The 22,047-nt window shown below is 40.4% G+C and overlaps 1 long non-coding RNA gene across 1 annotated transcript in view; it reads right to left on the bottom strand.

Moving 5' to 3' along the window:
• Positions 1–11,346: 11,346 nt before the first annotated feature.
• The window catches only part of LOC133774558 (uncharacterized), a 163,414-nt gene continuing 152,713 nt past the window's right edge, over positions 11,347–22,047 (bottom strand). The window contains exons 3-4 of the long non-coding RNA XR_009868088.1: positions 17,525–17,639; positions 11,347–11,409 (exon numbers count right to left, since the gene is read on the bottom strand). This is a non-coding gene — a long non-coding RNA (uncharacterized LOC133774558). The remainder of the gene's footprint in view (positions 11,410–17,524; positions 17,640–22,047) is intronic.

The following is a 22,047-nucleotide window of genomic DNA, read 5'->3' as shown; positions in this document are numbered from 1 at the left end:
TCTCAAGAACATTTTAGAATTTTTTCTTTATGCATTACTGTGGAAAGTTTGACTACAATGTGTCATGGTGACCATCTTTTCTGGTCATGTCTGTTAGGAGTTTTATGTGTTTCCTTGGTCATTCCTTTCTTTCTCCAAATTAGGGAAGTCTTCTATAATTATTTTGCTAAGTAGGCCTTCTAGTCACTTCTCTCTTTCAACACCTTCAAGTGCTCCTAAGACTATTATGTTGGGTCAGTTGATACTATATCATATATCTCCAACTCTGTTTTTATGTTTTCTAATTTCTTCTTCTTGTGTTTGCTCTGATTGTAAAATTTCCAGAGATTTGTCTTTTGGCTCAGATATTCTTTCTTCTGCCTCATCAACTCTATGGTTAAGCTTTTCATTGCACTTTTAATATGATCTATTGAATTCTTAATTTCTAATATTTCATTTTGATTTCTCTTTAAAATCTCAATTTCATGGGAAAATTTTCATTCATAACAGGTATGGTTATCTTTAGTTTGTGGATTTCCTTCTGATTGTGTTTGAATAATCATATAATCAGTTTTTTTGATTTTCATTTCTGGCATTTCCTCAATCTCTTCATCTTTATATTCTGATGTTGAAATGTTGTTGTGTTCTTTTTTGGGGTGGGGTTAATGGTGTTTTCCTTTTTCTTGTAGAATTAATTTTTTTTTCCTCTGATGGCTTTTATCTTTGAGATATGCTTCTGTGGCTTACTGGAATGTCTGCACTAACAGTGATTACTAAGAAGCGCGTGGTGGGTGTGGCCAGGGAGCTCTGGAGAGTGCTCTAGGGTGGGATAAGTTTCCAGGATAACACTCAAGTTGGGTGTAGTAGCTCTCCTCTGGTTAACAGGATGGAGAGGGATAGTCACCTCTGTTGGTGTGATCAACCCCTCCTCTTCTCTCCTCCAAGCTGAGGATTGCCCAGGTGTCAGTCTCCAGTGTGTTCAACACTCATCCACACAACTGTACGAACCACACATGTGATCTTCATAGTCATCCCTGTGAACATGGCTCCCTCTGCTGTGAGCTGCTCTATGCAATCAAGGAGCTCTGGGAGTATACATCAGCACTCAGTGATTTCTCCTCTCACACAGTCACAATATTTTCTCAGTGTCAGCACCCAGGGAGCTCTCAGTCAAGGAGTGCAAGAAGGACCACTCCACCCACTAGCCTGTCCAGTGCAGTGGAGCAGGAAGACTGAGGTGTTCCCAGAGCTGCTGTTTGTATGTGTTCCACCCCACTGGAGTGAGCCCAATCCTCTCAGCCAGACTCAAAATCAGTGAGGAACATGGGTTTTTCTCTCTGGTAAAATCTCTGGGCCACAGGCATGTACAATACTCATGGGCCACAAGCCTGCTGGCTTCACAATTGTGTTGGAGACATAGGAGAGTCCCACAGGTGGCACCTCCCTTCCACAGGGATGGCTCTCCCTCCCCACCAGTTGCCCAGCTGCTGATGGGTGCAGCTGCTGAGGTGGAGACCATCCCTACCTGTTGCTTTTGAACTGCTGTTGTTGACTAGGTGGAGTGTCCCTGATAGTTGCTGGGTGTGAGTACAAGAGCTAGAGCAGCTGCTACTTGCTTATGCCCAAAAAATGGCAGCAGCCCTCCCACAGTTGGCCACAGGTTGCTGATGGAGAGGGAGAAGGGGAGAGAGAGATGCACTGCTTTCCTCCAATAATGCCCCCTGGGTGAGCAGTCACTGCACTGCCCTGAGGGATCCAGGCTGGACTCAAAAACGGTGCAGTCCACAAGGCTCTCCCTCCAGCTATATCAACAGTGGTGTGGGTCCTTGACCTTCGATCTCACTATTTGCCAGGGTGGGCACTTTTGCACCTTCTGCACAAGTCTGGGCCATTTCTACTGCTCTAAGAGGATCTCCCACTGCAGTTTCCCCTGTAGCTTAACCCTGAGACTGTGCTTTCTCCACTTCTTTTCTATTGACTTCGCTTAGCCTAGATCAGACTGCCCTTTTGCTATGCTGCCATCTTGGAACCCCTCCCTCCCATTCAATTATTGTTTATCACTGTTACCTATGTTTCTCCAAACTAGAATCTTTTTGCTTTTTTACTTGTTAAACTTCTTTCTCAGTGAAGTATTAAGCCTTTTTTACTGTAATGTAAATTTAAATTGTGTTATCTCAAAAACTCAGTAAAAAGTAAAGAAAAGAAGGAAACAGGGTGGGAGACAGAGAGGAGAGGGAAAAAGGGAATATCATTATGTTCTTAGAATTCAATCTACAAATCACACTGAATCTGTTAAAAAGTAATTAAAAATTAAAATGACAAACTAAACAAACAAGCAAAAGAATCAATGACCCATGGGTTAGAGGTGGGATCACAAAGATGTGCAGAAAAATTAAACTACTGTTATATTTTGCATAATAGGAGCAAGAGTTTACCCACTTTCCCCTGGAAATTTCTCAGACAAAGCTCTAGACAAAACAAGGTTTTTCATTTAACTCTGTGTGTTTCCTTCACTTTTGTGACAGCAACATCACCATTCAATGTTGGCCGAAGGTATACATGTGCCATCCCATAAAGTATTTCCTTCTTTGGATTATGTACCATACTTGGACCTTCTGAATTCTATTGCTGCTTGTCAATATCTAGCCTTCCTTTAATAGAATTGATATATTATTTGATATACTTCTTGTGTTTAAGAGATTATTTTCTATTAATAACAATACATTTTGCATTTAACATATTCTTGGCGGTGATATATTAAAGACATAATCTTTAACCTAAGAAATGAGCTTAAAAATTAAACAAAGAATTCACTGACAAAAAAATGAGAATTGTAAACCTCATGACAAATTTGTGAAATGTGCACTTTGGGAAAAATGTTTGATGATTCAACATACTCCAGACAGCTGCAAGCCCATCTTTGATTAGATTTTTCTCTGCTCCAAAGAAGACAATAACAAGCCAGAAAAAATCTTTCCTAAGATCATTATTTCTGAAAAATTCTGCTTGAAAATGGCGAGAAATGGAGGTTTTCTGTAGGTTCTATTCTAGCTGGAACAGAAATTCTCTAGAGCACTAATGTTCATCCCATTGCCCAAAACTGAGTTCTTACCTAGTAATCTGAAGGAATAAATATGTGTTTGAGAGACAGAGAGAGATGGGAGCAAAGGGAGCATATAAGACCATGAAGTATAATTAATAAAATAATATTTTAATATGGTATATTTAAGTGAGGTTTTCAGAAATTATTTTTTATGATTTATATATTTATTTGAGAGGCAGGGTTTCAGTGATACAGAGAGGGAGGGAGGAAGGGAGGAAGAAAGAGAGACACAGGGAGCGAGAGAGAGGAGTATGAAAGCATCTACTGGTTCACTCCCTAAATGATCACAACTGCTAGTGCTGGGCCAGGCCAAAACCAGGGGCCTGGAGCTTGTCCCAGGTCTCCCATGTAGGTGCAAGAGTCCAAGGACTTGGGCCATCTACCACTGCTTTCCCAGGTCATTAGCAGGGAGCTATATCAGAAGTGGAGCAGCTGGGACTTGAACTGGTGCTCATATGGGATGGTGGCACTGCAGACAGCTGCTAAATCTGATATACCACAGTGCCAGCCCCTAGAAAATTTTTTAGCTTACTTTTTTTTTAGCATATTTCATTTAGAAGGTACCAATTTTTATATAAATAAGAATTTCTATTTTTCTTTGTTTTTAAAAATATATATTATTCATTTAAAAGGCAGAGTGATAGAAAGAAAGTGATAGAAAGATAAAAGAAACACATGGTGGAGGAAGGGAGAGAGAGAGAGAGAGAGAGAGAATCTTTAATCTGCAGTTTCACTCCACAAATGGCTTCAATGACCAGGATTGGGCCGGGCCAAATCCAGGAGCTTGGAACTCCACCTGGGTCTCCCACAAGGGTTGCTGAGACCGAAGCACTTGTGCCACTGAACAATGCTTTCTCAGGCATGTTAGCAGGGAACTGGATCTGAAGTGGAGTAGCCAGGACATGAAGCAACACTCATGAGATGCTGGCATCTCCATCAGCATATTAACCTAGCTTGTATTTATTTATTTTGAAAAGGTCTAGGAAAGTATACTATATCATGGTATTAGAAACGCTTAGTCTCAAAGTTTTCAAAAATTTTTCCAGAACATACAAATACAAATTTGTGTTTCACAAATACCAAATTTCACATTCATATTGATCATCAACTACATGGAAAAACATTTTAATATCCCAATTCTAAATCTGTCACTTGAATTTACTCAGTACTGAATTTAATCTATGAGAAGGCAGGAAAAACAGCTACTATTTCAGGGTCCAGTGCTGACTCTCATTTTCTAATGGAGTTACAAGGCAATAAGCTTATTTAGACAATAATTTCGTCATCTGCTCACTGAGATTTGGATTCACTCACCTAATATTCTTTGCTAAATTTAGGCTAAAATCTATTCTTCCTTTTTTATGGTAATAACTCCCTAACATTAGCTAGACATATGGCTACTCAAAATAAAGACTGTATCTGGCAGCCTCTTTTATAGCATGATGTTGCCATATTATTAAATTCTAGCCATAAAATGTATTTGAAAGTGGTGTGTATAACTTCAGAACAGTATATTGAAATAAAAAAGGCTTTCCCCTTTCCTTTAATATCCTCCATCCTGCTGCCTATAACTGGCCCAGGATTAATTCTTATAAATTGTGAGGACAATAAAGGCTTTGTGTTACAAAATCTAGGTCTAGTGCCTTATCTAAGTAAGATTCTATTTTGAGGTGTGGGCATTTGGCTTAGCAGTTGGATGCCAGTTTCGGATGTCTGCTTCCTGCATCAAAATTACTGGGTTAGATCCTTGGCTCCAGCTCCTGATTCTTGCTTCTTGATAATGCACACCCTCGGATGCAGTGATGATTATTCAAGAGGTAGGGTACCTACTACACATATGGGAAACCCTGAATGAGCTCCCAGCTTACCCCTCCCAAACTGGCTGCTGTGAACAGATGCAGACTGAACCAGTGGGTGAGTGCACTCACTCTTTCTCCCTCAAATAAATAAAAACATTTAAAAAGCAATGTTATTTTTGCAAATAAAAAAAGTGACATATTCTTTATTTTTAACTAAGACTGAATAAACCTGGGATAGCAGTAGAAGATGGCCCAACTGCTTGGGCCCCTGCACCCATGTAGGAGACCCCAAAGAAGCTCCTGGCTCCTGGCTTCAGATAGGCGCAGCTCCAGCCAATGAGGTCATCTGGGGAGTAACCAGCAGAAGGCGGACCTCTCTCTCTGTCTCTACTTCTCACTGTCAGTAACTCTACCTCTCAAATAAATAAATAAAATATTTTTTAAAAAGACTGAGTAAAAACATATTAGGTTTATAATATATATTTCTATAGCATAATAAATGCTGGTGAGGATGTGGGGGAAAAGGTATCCTAATCCACTGTTGGTGGAATGTAAACTGGTGCAGCCATTGTGGAAGATAATATAGAGATACCTTGGACAGCTGAACATAGATATACCATGTGTCCCAGTAATCCCACTCCTGGGAATTTACCCAAAAAAAGAAATCAGCATATGAAAGTGGAAACTGTATCCCATGTCCATTGCAGTTCAATTCACAATAGCTAAGATATGTAATCAACCCAGATGTCCATCAACTGATGAATAGATAAAGACATTATGGCATTAAACACTGTAGAATACTACTCAGCCATAAAAAAGAGATCTCATTTTGTAACAAAATGGTGCTACTGAAAACCAATGTATCAAGTGAAATAAGCCAGCCCCCCAAAAGACAGATACCATATGCTTTCCTAGATCTGTGGTAACTAATAGAGTACCTAAAATGTAATATATAGGAGTGAAATTTACATTTTGAGATTTGATGATTGTTTACAGCCCTTGTCTCTACTGTTGAGGGACAATGCTTTTTTCTTCATAATATTTGTTGAACTCTTTACTTAGTGTAGAGTTAACCTTATTATTATAAAGTAAACTGAAAATAGATCTTTGAAAAAATTAAGAATGGGAATAGGAGAGCAAAGAGGAAGAAGGATGGGAGCATAGGTGGGAGGAAGGGTAGGGTGGGATGTATCAGCATGTTCCTAAATCTGTATATATGACATACATGAAATTTGTATGCCTTAACTAAATTTTTTTTTAAAAAATAGTGTTGGGATTATAATTCTTAGTGCTTTCATTAAAATGGACTTTGTCTATACCAAAGAATTTTTGAAATAGGAACTTACTACACTTCTCTATGAATCTTTGCTGATATGGAAAGATATATTGCAAGTTCTGATGTCAGTTCCTAAGCCACAGACTAAGGTAGTGCTCCTCAAATGTCAGAGTGTTTACTAATTTTCTGGGGAGTGGGTAAAATTCTCATTTAATGATTCTGGGCTGCACTATATAACTGTGTTTCTAACAAATTCCCATGTGATGCCAATGCTGCTAGTCCAAAACACACATTGAGAACCAGTGTTTTGAGGTACTCTGTAGAAGTGTGGTGAGCAGACCAGCTCTGATTTCATTCAAAATCCTCTTTCTTGTCTCCCAGATGAACTTGAACATCTCAGTGTAAGATCTCTTAACTCATTTTCTTTGTGATTGTGTCTGATTTTCTTATTAATTACCAAACCTGTTTCATACATGGATTTTATCATTGACTTCTATCGGGGTGGGCCACTGTAAATTGTGTATTTCTCCTTTCGGGGCTATATCTCTTCCTCAGCTGTCCTCAAGGATACTAGTATATCTTCACCTCCATTGTTTTTCCATGTCAGTAAAATCATCTAAAACATCATATTAAAATGTGGATATGTTACTGGAGAATGGCAGGGTCCTTGTCTTCCCACAAGGACGCATTCAGGCATGAGACAGAGTAGTGGGAAGCAAAATAGCAAGGTATTAGGGAAGGGACATCCATAAGAACAGAAGAACAGATGGGCACCTCTCCAGACAGAACCTGAGAGAGAGTGTCCAGTCGCTCAGACTGGGGGAGGGTGAGGTTACATGGTTGAGTGGAGAGAGTACACCTGGGCAGGCCAAGTTGGCGACTCAGCAGAGAGGCAGAGGGCTGAGCGCACAGCCCGGTTGAGGCCAGGGGTTTTTAAGGGGATGGGTCTTGCCTTCCTGCTTCTGCTCCTCCTGGAACAAAGGGCTTTTTGGATGTAAATATGAAAAACTCTTATCTGAGTTTTCCCCCTGAAGTTATCAGACAGGAGGAAGCCTGGCTTGCATGACCCAAGTGAGAGGTAGGATGGGCAGGACCTCCTGGAAGATCCATAGGATGTTTGAAGTGCAGATACTGGGCTGCACCTGGAAGGTTATCAGGCAGAAGGGGAAGGGCTGGGACCCCCCACCTGGCAGGTTATCGGGGTGACTTTGAGATGCATATGCTGCACCTAGATGTCAACTCTTTAAGCCTTTGTCACACACACATAAGCTCATATCTGACTTCCTAAAAGATGTATATTTTAAAAATTTCTTTGTTCTAAGAAAACATGATGTATTTTGCACCTAATAATGTTCAATTAATAGATCAAAATGAAAATTCCCTTTTGTGTCTTCATATCTTCCATAGCTTGGATATGCTATTTTTTAAAAAAAGATCTACTTGATTATTGGGAAGTCAGAGTTACAGAGAGAGAGAGAGAGAGAGAGAGAGAGAGAAAGAGAGAAAGAGAGACAGAGGATGTTCCATTTGCTGGTTTACTCCCAGCAATGGCCAGAGCTGGGCCAGGCTGAAGCCAGGAGCCAGAAGTCAATAGCTTCATCCAGGTCTCCCATGTGTGAAGAAAGGGCCCCAAGCACTTGGGCCATTTTTGGCTGCTTTCCCAGAGCATTAGCAGGAAGCTCTATCAGAAGTGAAGTAGACAGAACAGGAATTGGTGCCCAGAAGTGAAGCAGATAGAACAGGAATTGGTACCCATATGGGATTGCTGTCTCCTTCAAAATGTTAATTAAAAATAGATTATTAAGAAAGAAAGATGGAAAGAAAGAAAGAAAGATGGAAAGGAAGGAAGGAAGGAAGGAAGGAAGGAAGGAAGGAAGGAAGGAAGGAAGGAAGGAAGGAAGGAAGGAAGGAAGAAAGAAAGAAAGAAAGAAAGAAAGGAAGGAAGAAAGGAAGAAAGGAAGAAAGGAAGAAAGAAAGAAAGAAAGAAGTGTTAGGTAGGAAGTCAGTTATGAGCTTATGTGTGTGTAACAGGCCTAAAGAGAAGACATCTATGTCCAGCATATGCATCTGAATCTCAAAGCCATCCTGATAATGTTTCTGGGGCAGCCTGGCCTTCACATCCTGCCCTGCCCCCTTCTACCTGATAACCTGCCAGGTGGAGGTCCCTGCCCCTTCTGCCTGACAAATCTTCCACAATCTCCCAGATGCAGCCCAGTATCTGCATTTCAAACACCCTGCTCTGGATCCCCATTGTCTAGGGGGTCCTGCTCACCCTTCCTCTAAACCCAGGATGGTGCCAGCTAGGCTTCCTCCTGTCTGATACCTTCAAGGGAAAACTCAGATAGGAGCTTCTTAATATTTACAGCCATAAAATCCTTTGTTTCAGGAGGAGATGTGTGAAGACAAAGACCCATCTCCTTAAAAACCCCTGGCCTCAACTGGACAGCACACTCAGCCCTCTGCCTCTCTGCTGAGCCACCCACCTGGTCTGGCCAGGTGTAATCTCTCCACTCAACATGTAACCTCGCTCCTTCCCCCACCCCCAGTCCGGGCAACTGCACTCTCTCAGGTCCTGTCTGGAGAGGTGCCCATCCATTCTTACGGATGTCCCTTCCCTAATAAACCTTGCTATTTTACCTCCCACTACTCTCTGTCTCATGCCCGAATTCTTTCTTGAGCAAAGACAAGAACCCTGCGATTTCTCCAATAATAGAAAGAAGAGAGAAATAGAGAAAAAGAGAGAGAGGGAATATATATATATATATATATATATATATATATGTATATTTAGAATTGTATCTATGAACTACATTGAATGTGTTCTCTTTGTACTAATATTACATTATTATGAACAAATATAGTATCAGAAAAAATGTATCTAAATGGTAGAGTTTCTTCAAAAAATGTTTATTCTTCAAGAAACTTTTTAAAAATGAATCCAACACTGGAAGAAATTGCATGCAACTGAAATAAAAGATCCAAACAGAATCTTATTCTTATCTGGTAGTAAACCAAACAGCTCATTAGTGGAAACACCACTATAATAATTTTTTCCTTTTTATACATCAATTATGTGCAGAAGATAATTTTACTAATAGTATATCCTTTTATATGTAGTCCATGGAAATCTATTGTAGAATCCATGCCAAAATAATTATGTGCTTATATATTTCAATTTCAATAGCTACTTATAAAAATAGAATCATTTCTTCTGTGTAAGCATAGATTTGGCAGATTTTCCTTATTTTTCAGAATTCCACTAAAAAAATGATAGCTATGAATTTGAGTTAGGTACGCATAGCATTTAGCATTACATGGGAGATGTCACAGATATATACTCAATATTTTTATATTAAAATGCTATTTTTCCACTAGTTATATCATAAATAGAAATAGTTCATCAAGCTTCCAGGAGTCTAGAATTTCCCAAGTGCCAAATACATTGAATTACTAGGGTGTAATTTCTTTTTGTATTTTCTGGATTTCAAATGACACTGTACTGGCAGCAAACAAAGCTGAACCAAATTAGCACTAAACAATGGAGACAAATGAAGCTGGGATCTTAGCCCGGGGGATCTTGCCAGAGGAGCACAGTTTCTCTCCCCATTTCTAAATGCATTCTATTTTCAGAGAATAAAATGGTTCTCCTATTCCACACTAGTAGAAAGGAGACTGAATTCAGTGAAAATTCAAATGCTATTGAAGAGAAATGCTAATTATAATCTCAGTATTTATATAATAAATAGTGTAAGTGGGTCTCAGAGTACTATGATTAAAGTAACTATTCTCTCAATTTAGCAATATAAAATTTAGATGCAAGGTGGCAAAAAATCTTGTAAGATAAACCAGCATTTGTGGACAGTATCATTACTAGAAATCAGAATATTGATTGTTAGGTATAGAATAGCTCGGGGTTCTGGCCTTTTGTACCCCCAGAAAAGAAGAGATGGAAAAAGGAGACAGAGGCCAACCTCAACAGACAGGTGAGGGACTTTTTTTATCCAGTTAAGTAGGGAATTTGCCACTAGGTTGGGGGCGGGGGGGTGGGGGTGGGGATGAGGAGGTGTGTGTGTGGCTGGGTAGAAGGCAGCTGGTGGAAGGTTAGGGGCTGTTTGAAGCCTCAGGGGACTTTCCTCTTATCTGTTTCATAGCTGCCATGTGCAACTTATCTGCTTTTCCATTTGCATTGCAAGGAGTTGAGAAAGGTCTGGTTAGGCACTCAACAAAAGGGAAGAAATGGGGGTGGGGGGTTGAGGGGGTGCAACTTGTCCTTTATTGGGTATGTATGATTGCTCAGCTATAGAATGAATGAACCTCATAGACCTCCCACCACCCACTGGACTAATGATGGCAGTTTCAAAGCTAAAAAGAACTCTGAGATATGCTTCAACACTTGATTTTACAACTGAGAGAATAGAGAACCAATATCGTTAAACTACTTGTTTTCAGTCACCACTTGGTAGAATTGGCAATCTCATGTATACATACTGCTACTTAAAGAGACAGATTCTTATGTCCATTTAGAGACCAGATATCATTAACTAATGCTCAGTGGAAACAATGGGGATTTTCTCATGTCTCTATACTATCTAAGTTACATTTTATAAATATATGAAATTTCTCATTTTAAAATCTCCACAGAAGACCATTATCCATCAAGTTATCTGAAAGAGAAAGAGTATATTATTTGATTGAGAACTTTGGTGTATTTGAGAAAGAAGGAATAGGCTGGCTGAAAATAATGAATTTGGTGTCTGATATGTTAGGTATTACTGAAGGACCCAAAGCTGGCGGGGTCCTTGGTAGCACCCTGGGGACCCAGAAATTCAGACTCCGGACACTGGCGATGCAAGCACAAGAGGCGGTTTATTTACATTTTGCGCAAAATGGACCCCTCCCTCCTGAGAGAGTGAGGTGCTAGACAGGGGTTACAGGCAGTATTTAAAGGCAAAAACCACAAAATTATCTTAAGCAAGTGAATACAAAGAGAAAGGGGGTTTTTGTTTACAGTAATTTCACTTATCTTAGTATACAGCAGTTCTACTTATCTTATAGTACACATCAGTTTTACTTATCTTAACCATTGCACAAGGGGGGGGTTTCCAAACTGGTATTCCCTGTTATCTGCTAAGTTGCAGTTTCCCAGAAACTGACCTTTCTTGAAACTTTCTAACTGATCTTTCTTGAAACTTCCTAGTTTTTTAGCAGGTTAGTCTGGTAAATTTTCACAATTTTCACAAGTCCTTCTTTACCTGTCAATAAAACAGCAATTGTTTGATTGCATAGTGAGGAAGAAAAATATTCTCTATGGTTTAAATGCAATGAATTTAACCTGTTACAGTGTCTTTTAAAAGAATCAGCACATTTCCCAATATAGTACTGTTAGGTAGGAAGTGAGATATGAGCTTATGTGTGTGTAACAGGCCTAAAGAGAAGACATCTATGTCCAGCATATGCATCTGAATCTCAAAGCCATCCTGATAATTTTTCAGGGGCAGCCTGGCCTTCACATCCTGCCCTGCCCCCTTCTACCTGATAACCTGCCAGGTGGGGGTCCCCACCCCTTCTGCCTGACAAATCTTCCACAATCTCCCAGATGCAGCCCAGTATCTGCATTTCAAACACCCTGCTCTGGATCCTCATTGTCTAGGGGGTCCTGCTCACCCTTCCTCTGAACCCAGGATGGCGCCAGCTAGGCTTCCTCCTGTCTGATACCTTCAAGGGAAAACTCAGATAGGAGCTTCTTAATATTTATATTCATAAAATCCTTTGTTTCAGGAGGAGATGTGTGAAGACAAAGACCCATCTCCTTAAAAACCCCTGGCCTCAACTGGACAGCGTGCTCAGCCCTCTGCCTCTCTGCTGAGCCGCCCACCTGGTCTGGCCAGGTGTAATCTTTCCATTCAACCATGTAACATCGCTCCCCACCCCACCCCCCATCCGAGCGACTGGGCACTCTCTCAGGTCCTGTCTGGAGAGGTGCCCATCCATTCTTACGGATGTCCCTTCCCTAATAAACTTTGCTATTTTACTTTTCCACTACTCTCTGTCTCATGCCTGAATTCTTTCTTGCACGAAGACAAGAACCCTGCCATTCACCCATAACAGTACCAAAAACAAACTAAATGTGAGAATATGCTTCAAAAGTAGTGACAGTATTTTGATATTGAGAGCTAAAACATAAGGTGTTTTTAGCTTAACAGTAGTTGGTTTTCATTAGAAAATAAAATTTGGAAAAGTAGATTGAAGATTTGTTATACAAAATCAAGACAAAACCATGACATTTGAATTCCATTAAATTCTACGTGGATTAAACTTTGTAAGAGAGTTTGACATCGGTAAGGACAACGTTGTAGGCAATCATCAGAGGCTGTAAACTGTGCATCAGAATTTCTACAACTACTGTGAAGCTTGCACAGCAGTTGTCTTATTAAATGGCAGTGGACATGTTACTGGAGAAGGCAAGGGTTCTTTGCACAAGAAAGAATTCAGGAGTGAGACAGAGAGTAGTGGAAAGCAAAATAGCAAGGTTTATTAGGGAAGGGACATCCGTAAGAACGGATGGGCACCTCTCCAGACAGGTCCTGAGAGAGAATGCCCAGTTACTCAGACTGGGGGAGAGCGAGGTTACATGGTTGAGTAGAGAGAATACACCTGGGCAGGTCAGGCCGGCAGCTCAGCAGAGAGGCAGAGGGCTGAGCATGCAGTCCCATTGAGGCCGGGTTGGGGCGGGGGGGGGGGGGGGGGGGGCGTTAGTTAAGGGGATAAGTTGTCTTCCCATCTCTTCTCCTCCTGGAACAAAGGACTTTTTGGATGTAAATACAAAAAATTCCTTTCTGAGTTTTCCCCCTGAAGTTATCAGACAGGAGGAAGCCTGGCTGGCATCTGTCTGCCTTAGAGGAAGGATGGTTATCAGGTAGAACATTGACATATCCTGAGTTTCCTACATGTGAGCGCAAATTCACATTAGATAGCCACAACTGATTCTAAAAATTTTAGCCTGGAATACTAAAATGGTTGTGTCATACAGACTTGGGGGAGTTAAGAAGGAATATCAGTGTTAAGGACAGCAATTTTAGATGAAGACCATGAGGAAATGGCTCATATTAACCATTACAACATGAAGCAAAGATCACCCACTGTGAGGAACTTAGATGAATAAATTAACAACTTGAGACACTTGTTCTTCCCAGAGAAATTAAATCCTGCTGAGTGTCTATGTCCCATCACAGCAAGAAAACCAAGAAAGACTACATAACTATCAGAATTTCATGTAGCTTGTGTCTCCCAAGGTACACTGGATAAGAAGCAAATATGGAGACACAGCAAGTCTTACAATATGATATCCTTTCCACTCTATTGCCACACATTTTACAGGCACTCCACCCGTGTCTTTCAGTTTCTTCCCAGTTCTGCAAGTTTCTAGAGGGTTTTGTCCTCCAAAATCTATTGCTAATTATGTCACATGACCTCAATGATTTCCTTCAGTTGCTAATGAAGTAGCCAGGCATTCAGGTTAAAATCAATTATATTTGTGAGCTGGAAGACCACACCTTCTCCACGCCCCTGTGTGACCTCATGCTCCTACCTGGCCACACCTGGGTGCCCACCAGCCAATCAAGTTAATTAACCACTCCCTTTTGGAAATGGGTTAAAAGCCTGGGACACGGGACAAGGTGTGTCCGCTCTCTTATTTTCCCTGGTTTCTTGCCAGGAGAGGGCTGGCTATAGCCACCTGCCCTAGGCTTTCTGGCCTTGATTTTCCTCCACGTGGCTGGTTCCTGGCACTCGGTAGGAACCAGATTTACCCCTCTCTCTCTTAGATAAAGCTCTCACTCTCCTATGCATCTTTTTCACTAAATAAAAGCCTAAAATGTACCATGCTGCCTTGCTTATTGATGCAGGTATTTAGAATTCTTCTCTAAATATTAGGCAAGAACCCTCTAGGGCTTATTAATATTGGGGAATTATTAATAAGTGTATGGTGATATCGTATGGCACCCCAAATTCCGGTAACATAGGTGGCACCCCAGATGGGACTTCTGGGGAACTTTAAGGGTCCACATTTTTATATAGATTTCAGGGGGTCATTTCCGATATTACTACCAACTTTTTTTTTTTTTTTTTTTTTTTTTGACAGGCAGAGTTAGACAGTGAGAGAGAGAGACAGCGAGAAAGGTCTTCCTTTTCTGTTGGTTCACCTCCTAAGTGGCTGCTGCGGCCGGCGCACTGCACCGATCCGAAGTCAGGAGCCAAGTGCTTCCTCCTGGTTTCCCATGCAGGTGCAGGGCCCAAGGACCTGGGCCATCCTCCATTACACTCTCGGGCCACAGCAGAGAGCTGGACTGGAAGAAGAGCAACCGGAACAGAATCTCGTGCCCCAACCGGGACTAGAACCCAGGGTGCTGGTGCCACAGGTGGAGGATTAGCCTAGTGAGCCACAACGCCAGCACTACCAGTTTTTAAAACTACTATGTTTTCTGACATAGATCATTGAAATGTTTGCTAGCCTCTGCGGAAGGAGCTGTTTTTGTTAATCTGTTTTGAATGTATTGATAACCCCACTAATGCTGTCAATAATTGTGCCAAGACTGCTAACAAAGGACGTCTGAAAAACACATGCCAATGCGATTGTTTGACTCTTGTTGCTGTTGAGGTACCTGCACGGCCGTTGCCTTTTTCCTCACAGTGACCTTACAATTACAACACTGCTCCCACCTTCCTTCTTTCTCTTTCTCTGCCTCTTTTTCCTTTCCTTTCTTCAAATCTCCCTTTCTTCTTCCCTTTTTTTGTTTCTCCTTTTTGCACGCTTCTTTTTTCTTGGATTTATTTATTAGAAAACAAGACTGGAAAACAATGTTAGTGTTTTCAACTTAAAATTCTCCTCTCATCAAAAATGTTGTCCTTAGGCCGCATTTTTAGCACTGCCTCTTCAAAGTTTCAGGCACTAAATTTCACAGTGAAAGCAGGTTATTCAAGCAGAAATAATGGAACATAGACCAGAGGGATCAGAACTGGTGATTTGGATTTTGAGTCAAATGCTGAGCTGTGAAAGCATATGCTCTGGGTCCGGTGCTGTGGCTCAGTGAGTTAAAGCCCTGGCCTGAAGCGCTGGCATCCTATATGAGCACTGGTTCTAGTCTCGGCTGCTCCTCTTCTGATCCAGCTCTCTGCTATGGCCTGGGGAAGCAGTAGAAGATGGCCCAAGTCCTTGGGCCCCTGCACCCATGTGGGAGACCCAGAAGAAGCTCCTGGCTCCTGGCTTCAGACTGGCGCATCTCCAGCCATTGAGGCCATCTGGGGAGTGAACCAGCGGATGGAAGACCTCTCGCTCTGTCTCTACCTCTCTCTGTAACTCTTTCACATAAATAAAATAATCTCTTTAAAAAAAAAAAGAAAGCATATGCTCTCAAGCAAGTGGATCAGAAACTGGGGAGAAGGAAGTTTCAAGAAGTGAAGGTTGAGGGAATAGCTTTCTGGAACAGTGGGCTCAACGCCCACTTGTGACACCTGCACCCTTTATGACAGTTCTGGGCCACTTCAGATCCAGCTTCTAATAATGCACCTGGGATAGCAATAGTTGATGGTTCAAGTACATGGCTCCCTGCTCCACTCATATGGGAGATGAAGGTAGAGTTTCTAGGTCCCAGATTTAGCCTGGCTTAGGCCTGGCTGTTGCAGGCATTTGGGAAACGGACCACCAGATGAAAGCCCCATCTCTTTCTCTCTCTCCTCTCTCCTCTCTCTCTCTTTCTCTCTCTCTCCCTTTCTCTAAACACACACACACACATACACATCCCCAACACTCTGCTGTTCAAATAAGCATATTTTTAAATACAAAATAGTGAAGGGTGAAGAGGATGTTAGCAGCAACCGTTGTCATGAGAACACAGCTGAGTTGCTGGACATCTGGAAAATGGTCAGAGACAAAGAACACTGTACACTTAGCAATATCCAGGAGGCACATCCCAGAAATTAAGGCAAAAAGTTAATATTCTGAAGGAGGAACTCCACTGCAAATCTCTTCTTCTAATCATGTAATTTTATTCCCAGAGGCTGATAATATCTAAATCTCTTGTTAACGTGGAGCCTGTTAATGGGGATAGAAGTAGAATGCAGGATACATAAAATGGACAGAATGGTTCTAAAACAACATAGAGAAAGCAAGTTGATACTGACAAAGATCTTGGGAACATGCTGGTTTTAGGAGAACACATCCATCTAATTTTACTACATAAACAATCATTTTAGAAATGACTGGAGAAATAATAATTTCAGTGTGTCTTATTGATTTATATAAATATCAGTCTGCATTGTCAATATTGTTAAGACACATCCCAGAACAAGTGACATTCTAGCAGGGAACTTTGTAGAGGATGAGCATGAAAAATGAGGTATTGACTGCTCTCAAGTATTCCTGGGCAGCAGATATCCAGTCATTGAGCTACAAAGCAGAAGGAAAACTTGTTCTCGTTTTAGGGCATTTAGAATGATTCCTAATTCCATTTCATTCTCAGTGGGAACACTAAACATACTGATGAGGAAGGAACCCTCAGGTAAATAAAGGAAGAGCTGAGAAATCCAGAAATGCAAATATTTGAATTGGAAGAGATGAAAAGCCTATTTTTTCTTAATTGGGAGAGAATAAATTTCAAATCAGTCAATATCAAATCAACATTACTCAAATAATTAAGTTTCTGAAATTTCAAGCTTCTGTTAATTTGTTATCAATTGCATATATCATCTACATGAAATTATAAATCACTTCATTGTCAGATATTGTGTTCTTTCTAACACTGAAATGCATGTAAACTCTAGGTCACATTTTCTATTTTCCTCTGTAAAGCAGAGGACCTAAGTCCATTCTTCATTTTGCTCCTATTCTTTCTTTCCTTTCCCAAAGCCAATTTTCAGAAAAGAAAGAGGCTGGTACAAATGGATATATAGCACATCTTTTAAATGTTTCTCAATTTGCCTTTAATTCTTCATAAACCCTAGAACTCATCCCACTGTAAATATAAATATTAAAACAGTGTTGGACCTTGAGGGGGGCTGTTGTTTTTAATCAAACCAGCATAGACTGAGCATCTTCTGTGAGCTAGCTTGATATGTTGCCTTTGCATTTTATACTTCATTTATTTATTTCCTTCTCTAAACATGAAAACTGGCATATTTCCACGATAATAATGAAATATTTGCTACTTTTCTTAGGAAAAATAATTCCTGGCCCCAGTGAATGAACTCGGGTTTATTTTCTGCCTTAAATGCCTACCATCATTTTCTTCGTGAACTTATGAGAATCATATATCCAGGTGCAGTCATTTAGCTGCTGCTGAGCCCAAGAGCGGTGGTGATGCTGAGTTTTACCTTTCGTTGCACCTTCGGTGTCGGTTCATTTCTCTTCTTCCTCCATGCCCCATAGAGCTGCTCTGAGTGCAGAAAACCCTTTGAAGTCACTTGGAACTTTGTTCTCTGATGAGGCCTGAAGGACATGCAAAGGAAGAAACATGACCATGCTTGCCAATGAGGTGAAAATTCAATCAGCTTTACTAAAGTTATACTATGTGTGTAAAAATGTATATCTGCAATAAAAACAGAGCAGAGCAAATTTCAATGTTGTGAAAGCAGAATGCTTACATGCATCTATCTAATACACTTAAATTATTTCATATAGGGAAAAACTGATCAAATAAATTTGTCTTCAGAGACCTATAAGAAGTATTTACCTGCTCCATAATGTCTAATCTAATATTTTATATATTTTTGAATTATGCATTTTAATACAGGTTTTTAAGAAAAAATACTATTAATGATGGTAATCTGATATCTTCAACTATGTAGGGTCACAATTTAAAATCAAATACAAATATTTTTTTTTATTTAAACGTTCCGCAGTGTGCCAGTAAATGAGCAGCAAGTGAGTGTGCAGTATTTCACAGTGGACAAATGAATCAAATTTACATTTTTTCACACCTCTTACAGAATCAGCCCCATATCAGACTCTCACAGACATCAGTATCTACTTGTTAACACCCATTTCTCTCAAACCTGATATTTATCTTCTTGGGGAGCCTTCTCCAAGTTACTGAACTATAAAAATTTTAATCTCTTCCCTATGATTAGCCAGTCTTAAGAATTTAAGTTGTTACCTGTAATCACTATTTTTTGATAATTTAGTTAAAATAGTTTTATAGAAAATTCTCTCATGTTGAAATGTTTGATTTAGTTCCTGATTTCTGACTCAACTCAGAATGGAGCACATATGGCTTTCATCATGGTGATTTGGGGGTTTTTATAAAGGTGACCACATATTTGGGTCCAAAGGACACTTTTGAGAGCAACCAGCTGGTCCAGGCAAAGCAGAAAATATGGTTATAGTAGATATGAGAAAAAATAACTAAAATTCTAGATCACAGTGCTTATCTTAATACAATCAAACAATCAAACTCTTCTTCACGTTGAGTTCATATACATGGAAATTGAGAATTACTGCCTTTGTTTACTTATTTGCTTGCTTCTTATGTTGCTAGTCAAATGGTAATATTGTGAACTAAACTCTTAACTTGATTCTAAATATGGTTATTAATGTTTGAACAATTGATGAGACATTGCAGGTCCTTCTAGATCTGATTTTACCTCTCCTCTACTTCCAACCAGTGACTGCCCAGTTATATGAGAGAAAATCCAGATTTAGATATTGGTTTTTCTGTGAAGCTTCAGAGTGGGTGAGGTGCTTCCTGAATGATACTCCTCTTAGTCTTACTAATTTATTAGTAACACATCATCCAAAACAGCATTATAATTACTTGCTTACTTATCTGTATCTTCTATTAAGTTACAAATTCTATGAAATCAGATAACGTTGTTTTCTAATGTCTAGCACATAGGGTAATCTGAAAGTATATATTTAATTTCTATTGTATTCAGATAAAATAATAAAGGTAGCACCAGAATTATCTCCCATGGTACAGAGTTGGCACATTAGTTTTTTTTTTTTTTTTTTTTTTTTTGGATAGATTGTACCAACCCCATAAGCTAGAAGCTAGGTAACTGGGGAGGTAATATCCTCTAGTTTAACGGTAGGGCAAGGGTCTAACTCTCATACAAGCAGCAGACAACATGCCCACAGCGGCATGTAGCTCTGTGTGTCTTGTACCCAGGGTAGACCCATCCTGAATTCTGATAAATGTTTGATTGTCACTGTTAATATTAGCTGTTTTCATCATTTCATTGTGCCGCTGTGGGAATTTTATGAACAAGTTGACAGAGACTGAGGATTAAAATGAAATAAATTGCTGTCCTTTCAGCCATTTTTCTTATTGTTTTAATTATCTCATTCCCAATATGTGAGGGAAGATATTCTCATTTATCAAAACTTCTATAATATTTGGAATGAAATAGTTTGATTTGTAATTCTTTAAGATCATAGTTTTTTTCATCTGCTAAATTCACACCCTCAAAAATATCATCAAATGATAGTAACTATTCAAAATATTTCAAAGATCAGAATATAAATACTAAATGGAAATATTTTAGTTAATTTGTCTTTTTTTTTGTTTTTTTGAAGATTTATTCATTTATTTGAAAGGCAGAGTGACAGAGAAGGAGAGAAGGGAGGGAGGGAGAGGCAGGGAGCGAGGGGGAGAGAGAGAGAGAGAGAGATCTTCTATACACGGGTTCACTCCCTAAATGGCTGCAATGGCTGGGATGGGGCCAGGCCGGGGACAGGCACCCAGAACTCCACCGGGGTCTCCCATGAAGGTGGCAGGGATCCAGTTACTTTGGTCTTCTTCTGCCGCTCTTCCAGATGCATTAGCAAAAGCTGTATTGGAAGCTGAGCAATTGGTACTCAAACTGGCCTTATAATATGAGATGCCGGTATTGTATGCTGTAGCTTAAGCAGACTTATAACTATAATGCCGGCCCCAATGTATCATTTTTTTTTTTTAAAAATCAGAGCACTGTGCCCCCTAACAATGGGAAGATAGTACATGTTAATAAAAATTCTTTTAAAATAGAGGAAAAAAACATCAAAGACATCAAAAACATTGAAAAATAAATTTGGAACTAAGCATTAGAAAGAAATGCATTTCCCACAACTTTTTGGGGGGGGGGAATTGAACTAGACTTTAATGTTTCAGCTGAGCAGCAATATCTGCCCAAGTGATAAATTTTCTCAATTTCCTTTATTTAGTATTAGCAGCAGTCATGAGGATATATTTCTGTGTTAACAGCAATTGAGGAAATACTTCAGGGGATTCCAAGATGGCTGAATAGGGAAAAGATGTGCTAATTATGATCAGGGGAAGTTAACAGAAGAAAAGCAGAGGAAGTGAATTCCCAGGGGAGAGTTGGAGAGGTGTTTTAAGTGGAAATTCTACAGAAAGAAGAAATTCCGTGGAGCAGCACAGACAGTACAAACACACAGCAGTGAGTGGGACACCACTGGTGACTCCAACACCTGGGAGCTAGAGAAGATGCCAGCTTCTGAGAGCGAGGTGAGAGCAGCCTGCAGCAACCCATGTCACTGGTGACTTTGCCTCAGTGAGAACCTTGCAGACCACACTGACTTTGAGTCTGGACTGCAGCCTTAGTGGGAGGCAGGGTACCAACCTAACCCATGAAGGCAGAGCACATTTCTTTCTCCCGAGCCTCCCACAAGGGCACCTGGCAACCAGCAGGGAGAAAGCATCATCTTAACAACAGTAGAGGCTGTGGCGACTCTCTCACAGCTAACCAGGGGATTTTATCAGAGGGAAAAACCCATACTCCTCACTGACGTTGAGTCTGGCTTGATGGATTGGCAAGGGAGTGGGCATGCATGTAGGACTGTGAGGTGCTTCCATACCCCCACCCTATCATAGGCTCTGGAGACCAAACTTCCAAGGCTTTGGGGACCAAAAAACACAAGGTGGAGGACCCATAGGCAGCTGGCTCTGGGAACACCTATGCTCTCTCCATGGACAGGGCAGGCTCACAGGGTTGAGTGAAGCCTCTGCACCTTGTGATTGTGGGAGCCTTGTGCACTATATTGTGGGAATTCTGTGACTGTACAACAGGGTATGGGGCATAGCTGGGTCTCTAGGCAATCACTGTGTCTGGCTTCAGAGACGCAAAGTTTCCTGAGTGCCTGGGATGGGTCATTCCGGAAGGTTTGCGCTCACACTTAGGACTGCACAGATCTTTTGTGTGGTTCCTTTGTATTGGTGGGGGTTGTAGCCACTGTGGGATAATTGCAGGCATTGATCACCTTGGAAGAGAGGAGGTGAAGTTGTGATAACTCTAGCAGATGTGATCATACCCTATCCATTGCTGACAATAGAGGAGATCTACCATATCCAGCTTGGGTGTTACCGTGTACTCTCTCCCCACCCTTGAGCACTGACCAGGTTCATTGGGTCCCCCCTACATACACCTCTGTATATCCACTGATGGAGCAGACCCTCTGCTAAGCCACAGAAGCATAATTCAAAGATATAATCTATCAGAGGAGACAAAAAATGTTTCCACAATGTCTAAAAATAAACAAAGAAGTGTAAGAAACAGGAACAAGGAAGTCAACATGACTCCCCAAAGGAACACAATATTTAATATTAGAATGTGAAGATAAAGAGATTTATATGCCTGAAAATGAATTCAAATGAATGATCATAAGATTACTCAAAAACACACAGACACAAATTCATCTGATAAAGAAAACCATGCATGATATGGATGGAAAATTTTGCCCAGAGATAAAGATATGGAAAAGAAATCAAAAAGATATATTAGAAATGAAGAATTCAATATATGTCAAATAGAAAATATAGTACAGGGGCTGGCGCTGTAGCTCAGCGGGTTAAAGCCCTGGCCTGAAGCGCCGGCATCCCATATGGGTGCCGGTTCTAGTC

Source organism: Lepus europaeus, chromosome 15 (genome assembly GCF_033115175.1).
Source record: "Lepus europaeus isolate LE1 chromosome 15, mLepTim1.pri, whole genome shotgun sequence".
NCBI classification, from domain to species: Eukaryota; Metazoa; Chordata; class Mammalia; order Lagomorpha; family Leporidae; genus Lepus; species Lepus europaeus.
This window is presented reverse-complemented; position numbering and strand designations above follow the sequence as displayed.